This window comes from Molossus molossus, unplaced genomic scaffold (assembly GCF_014108415.1).
Source record: "Molossus molossus isolate mMolMol1 unplaced genomic scaffold, mMolMol1.p scaffold_m16_p_3, whole genome shotgun sequence".
Classification (NCBI taxonomy): Eukaryota; Metazoa; Chordata; class Mammalia; order Chiroptera; family Molossidae; genus Molossus; species Molossus molossus.
The window spans coordinates 123620784-123626783 of NW_023425366.1; the positions used below are offsets into that span (position 1 = coordinate 123620784).

A 6000-nucleotide genomic window follows, 5' to 3' on the forward strand; every position below is an offset into this window, starting at 1 on the left:
CAGCGAGGACGAGGGAAAGCCCTGCGCGAGCTGCACCCGGGGGCCCCGGGTTCTGTCCAGGCTCCTACATGTACAGGTCGGTGGCCTTGGAAGAGTCACTTAAGCTCTCAGTTCTCAAATCTTCATCTAGGAGCACCTCCGCCCGCCTGCCCCCGGAACACACGGACTACGGCACGTGGAGCACCTCTCTGTGCGGGGCTGCTAGGTGAAGGAGCAGGTTCCTGCCTCAAGGAGCTCTCACCTCCTGGAAGGAGGGGAGCAAACAGCTCCAAGGGACCTAGGCAGGGGCAGAAGCCCCGACTTGACTTCAGAGGAAGGAGGACTTTGTGCCCATCCTTGGATTCAGAGACCACACCCAGGGGCAAGAAAAGCCTGTGCTAGAATCAGAGCGCTTTGTGGGTTTGACTCCTGCTGTCGCACCCGCCGAGCAACCTTGGGCAGGTTACTTAACCTCTCTGAGCCTCAGTTTCTCCCTCTGTAACTATAGGGACAGGAAAGCCTATGTGTCTCATGTAGAATGGAGCAAGTGCTTAATAAATGTTAGCTCGTATCACTATTACTGTTTACAGAGTATTTGACCTGGGTCTGAAAGGGTGAGAGAGCCAACAGGCCTGACTACAGGTCTTATCGGCTGAGGGGCAACCTGAGCAAAGGTCCCAAAACATTCATTTCAAGGGACTGGTTCAAATCCTACCTCCACCACTGATTGGTTGCGTGATCTTGGTCTAACCTCTCTGAAGCTCAGTTTCTTCATCTGTAAATGGGGGATAAATATGATTTGTCCTGCCCACCTCACAAAGCTATGAGGCTCAAATGAGACAATGTATGTGTAAGTATTCTACAGATTATTCTGTTGCAAAAACCAGTGGGTTGTATTGTACCTGAGAACCTGCTACTGGGTTGGACTAGAGAGGGATGGGCAGCGACTGTGATGTAGTGTCCGGCTGCAGTGGTAAGAATAACAGCTGGCATTTGCTGAGTGCCTACTAGATGCTGGGCACTGTTCTAAATGCTATAAATATGCTACACTCGGTGAACCCTCACAACACTCTCGTGGCACATACTGCCCCCACTTTACAGAGAGGAACTTGGCCCTGAAGCATCTCATTTCCAAGCAGAGAGCAAGCAGTGGGTGAGGGGCGGAAAATCACGCCCCAGGCAATGAACCTGCCGGGCCTGGAGAGGGAAAGGTTGGGAAGGTTGGGGGAGCTGCTTTCACCTTCCAGTTGGTCTGCAGTGGGATGGGGGCAGACGGGGTGGGCTGCTGCAAGGCCCGGGGTGGGGGTACGAGGAAGCGATGTCGGTGGACAGAGTGAGAGTTAGCTCAGTGGTGGGCGGTGAAGGCCCTGCCATGGGGCTCTCCGTGTGTTTAAGAGGAGGCTGGCGCCTCCCGCTGAGGGGTGTTGGAGGTGCTCCTGCAGCGCGCTGCTGGCCCAGCATCTTACCATCTTTTCCTTTGGGGAACCAGCTTTCCTCACCGGCAATCCCTCAGGTTCCGGAGGAGGCTCAGGGTAGGCGCGTGGCCGGGCCGGCCCAGTCAAAGCAACCTTTTCTGATTGGTTCAGCGATGGGCATTGATTAGAGTCTACGTGATGAGAAGCAGACTTATTACAGCTGCTAAGAAAAAGAAGCCCCTCTTTCCCCTGGGGGTTAGCAAGCTGAGAGCTGTAAGCTCAGCACTAGTAGTGACCATCTTGTCACCGGGTAGGAAAAGCTAGTCAGAATGCGCTTACACAGAGGACCGCAGAGGTGAGCTATGAGGACAGACATAGTCACGGCATCATTTGAGTGTCTGGATTAGGCTGTGCCTGAACTCCTCAACTTTCCTGTCACCTAAGGCATAACTTCCTTTTTCCACCTAAGACAATATATTTGTTTTTTGTTTTTTATCCTCACCCAAGGACATTTTTCCATTTTTTGTTCAGGTAGAGTGGGAGGGAGAGAGAGGAACAGAGAGAGAGAGAGAAACATCGATGTGAAAGGAACACATCGAGTGGCTGCCACCCGCACAACCGACCAGGGCCGGGGACAAACTGCAGCCGAGGTACGTGCCCTTAGCGGGAACCGAACCCGGGTCTCTCAGGACCGCAGGCCGACGCTCTAACCGCTGAGCCAAACTGGCCAGGGCGCTAAGACAATATATTTGAGTTGGATTTCTGGTGCTTGCAACTGAACTAGTTCTGACTGGTCCACCCACCAAGGAGGGAGGCAGGACCAGGGGCCCTTCCAAGGTGCCAGAGTCATCGAGTAGAGAGGGACTGAAATGCTGAACGTGGGTAAAGGCCAAACTCCTTAGCAAGGCCTGCAAGACCTTCTCTGGTCTGTCCCACCCTAAAGAGGCCGTAGAGCCCGGCTGGTGTGGCTCAGTGGACTGAGCATCATCCCATGGCTGAAAGGTCCCGGTTCGATTCCCAGTCAGGGCACATGCCCGGGTTGTGGGCTCGGTTTCAGTAGGGGGTGTGCAGGAGGCAGCTGATTGATGTTTCTATCTCTCCCTTCCTCTCTCTCTAAAAAAATCAATAAAAACATTTTTTTTTTTTTTAAAGAGGCCATAGAGCAAGATGGAGGAGGACGACTGGAGAAGTGTAGCTTCACCACCCCCGGCCGCCCCAGCCCAGTGCTCTTCCCTCACACTACAAGGGGCACAGCACTACTCCTTTCCTTTCTTAAAAATGTTCTCTTTATTTTTTCTTTTTATTGATGTTAGAGGGAGAAGAAGACAGAGGGAGAGAGACAGAAACACCAATGAGAGAGAACACTGATTGGCCGCCTCCTGCATGCCCCCCACTGGGGATCGGGCCCACAACCTGGGCATGCATCCTGACCCGGAACTGAACCGGCGACCCCTTGGTGCAGGGTCGGCGCTCAACCACCAGCGCTGCTCCCTTTCAAATCCAAAAAGGTGTGCCCATCACCAGGCTTCAGTTACCAACACAAGGTCAATATTGATTCCTTTCTTCTTCCACATTATTTTCTTGGAATCTATTAAATCCCAAACATTATAGCATTTCAAATTAAATACTTTATTATTTACCTCTAGGTGACAAAGACTTAAAAAAAGAACTCTCAGCATTTTTAATAAAATTGTATTAACTGCATAAATCAATTTGGGAAGAATATTAAGCCTTCCATCCATGAATATGATGTATTTCTCTCTATATTTATGTGTTCTTTTATGTTCTTTAATAAAATTTTATAATTTTCTCTGTAAAGGTGTTGTATAACATTAGATTATTTCCCTATAGGTATATTATAGTTTTGTAGCTGTTTTGAATGGATTCTCTTTATTCTAGTTACAATCTTATTTTATTTCCTTTTAAGATCAACTTTATTTATATATAATAAAATACATCTTTATTTCCATTCAATAAAGTATATTCATTGTAAGTGCATGGTCCAGCTAGTTTTGACAATTGTATATACCCATGTAATCGCCACCGTAATCAAGATGTGAAGTATTTCTATCACCCCTGAAAGTTGCCTCGTGCCTTCTGTCGTCAGTCCCAGCCCTCAGCCCCAGGCAACCACGACATGCTTTCTGTCAGTATAGATTAGCATTTCCTGTTCTAGAATGTTTCATGCAAATAAAATAATACATAACGGGTCTGGCTTTTTTCACTAGCAAAATGTTTTGATATTCATCCATGTCATTGCGTGTCAGATAAGGATTTTTATTTTAACCTAGAAACAATACCATTATGTAACAGATAAATACACCTAAAATATTAACAATGATTTCTTAATATCATCTAATGCTCAAGTTATGTGCAAATTTTCATGATCACCTAAGAAAGGAACCCATCAGTCAATCTTAACATCGCCAAAAGTAGGACAACTGGACATCATGTGCCTCTGATAAAATGATGCAATAAGCATGCAACAGCCCCTTTGTAGTGTTATTACCAAAATCCCCATCATAAGCACCATCTTGAATGTAATCAAGCCTCCAGATCTAACTACTAGTTGATAGTAAATAAGGGAGATAAAATAACAGATTAAACAATACTGCATGGAAGCAATTATTACCTAAATCTAGAATGTGGACAATTTTATAGGACAAATGACCTAGCGTCAACAAATAAATGGCATTAAAAGAAAAGGAGGGAAACATTAAAAGAGTCTTAAGAAATCTATCAAATAACTGTAATATGTGTACTTTCTTTGGATCCTGATTTAAACAAATCAACTATAAAAGAAGATTTTATTTTCATTTTTTATGGAACACTTCATGAATTTGCGTGTCATCCTTGCGCAGGGGCCATGCTACTCTTCTCTGCATCGTTCCAGTTTTAGTATATGTGCTGCTGAAGCGAGCACTAAGAGGAGTTTTTTTTTTTTATCCTCACCCGAGGACATTTTTCCATTTTTTTGTTCGGATAGAGTGGGAGGAAGAGAGAGAGAAGCATGGACATGAAAGGGACACATCGAGTGGCTGCCACCCGCACAACCCAACCAGGGCCGGGGACAAACTTCAACTGAGGTACGTGGCCTTAGCGGGAACCGAACCCGGGACTCTCAGGACCGCTGCTCTAACCGCTGAGCCAAACCGGCCAGGGCTAAAAGGAGATTTTAAAAATTAAGACGGTCACTTACGACCAAGAGTCCTGACCGCAAGCAGCACTAGATCCTCGGTGTGCACCAACATTCCATCACTAAAACACCTTAAAAGCCCTATGAGGTATTTTATTTTCCTTTTTCACAGAGGACAAAATCGAGGCTCAGAGGAGAAAAACAACCTACCCAAGGTCACACAAACTGGGATTCAAATACAAGTCTGCCTGACTCTGAAACCCATGAGTCCATTCAACCGTGCAGGCGACCTCTCGAAGCAGAGGTGTCACACCGGCGGAGAGGAGCGGAGTCAGGAGGGCGAGCCAGGTGAAGCGTGTAGACAGTTCGCAGATGTTAGTGGAATGGATGGATGATGTTACATTTAAACCGGGTCTTGAATAGGAGTTTGCCAGCGGGGAATGGAGGGGAAAGAGAGAAAAGCAATTCAGATAAAGACAATGACGTCTTAGGGAGTGGCGTGCTCTTCACCATGACCTGAGCCTCAGGAGCTTGGGATGAAGGAGGAAGCACAGAGCTGACAAGGTCAGCAGGAGGCAGATCATGAGGGACCTCAACCTGTGTCTTTTGTTTTTAACCTGTGTCTTCGTCTTCTTTTTTTATCCTCACCCGAGGACATCTTTGCATTTATCTTCAGATAGAGTGGGAAGGAGAGAGGGAGGGAGAGAGAGAGAGAAACATCGATGTGAGAGAGACACATCGACTGGTTGCCACCCACACGACCCCAATTGGGGCCAGGGACAAACGGGAACTGAGGTACGTGCCCTTAGCGGGAACCAAACCCTGGACTCTCTGGTCCGCAGGCCAAACCCGGCCAGGGCTTAACCTGTGTCTTCTTAAGGAGTTTGCTGCTATAGGTAGGGAGAAGCCCACACAAGTCTCTAAGTAAAGAGGTGATAGGTCTCATTGCAAGAGGTTACAGTCCTTCTCATAGCTATGGTCTTCCATCCACCTTCAGGCTCAGCCCTGACCCGCACTCAGGAACCAACCCCAGCCTTAAGGAGGAGGCACACAAGAATGCCATGTCCCCTGGCTCGGGCCTAAGCCAATCATGTGAGCCACTCCTCACTAGCCTTGTACTCAGGCTGCCTTCTTCACCTTGATGAGATGATCATTGCTTCGATTTTCTCTCTCTGTCGCCACGTCCACCAGCACCGCCTGAGTTGTTGCTTGGACCGCTGCACTAGCCCTGACCTTCCTCTCGTGCATATTTCATGGCATCGCTAGAGCCGCCTTCCTGGTCATAATATTGCCATATTGTGGCTTATAAAACTCTACCAGCTTCTCTAGGAAGAAGTTGAAACTCCCTGAGCACAGTGTACAAAACCCTTTATGATATTCCCCCATCCACCTTTCTGGCCTTGCTGTCCATTACTACCCAAGCTCAACAAGCTCCCTCACTCCTCTGGTGCGGAAGAAGCTGAACCCCCA

At 47.8% G+C, this 6000-nt stretch overlaps 1 non-coding gene across 1 annotated transcript; it reads right to left on the reverse strand.

Moving 5' to 3' along the window:
- Window positions 1–4210: 4210 nt before the first annotated feature.
- On the reverse strand, window positions 4211–4317 carry LOC118642958. The gene has a single exon (XR_004961867.1). It is a non-coding gene; the product is annotated as a U6 spliceosomal RNA (small nuclear RNA).
- Between the last annotated feature and the right edge of the window lie 1683 nt (window positions 4318–6000).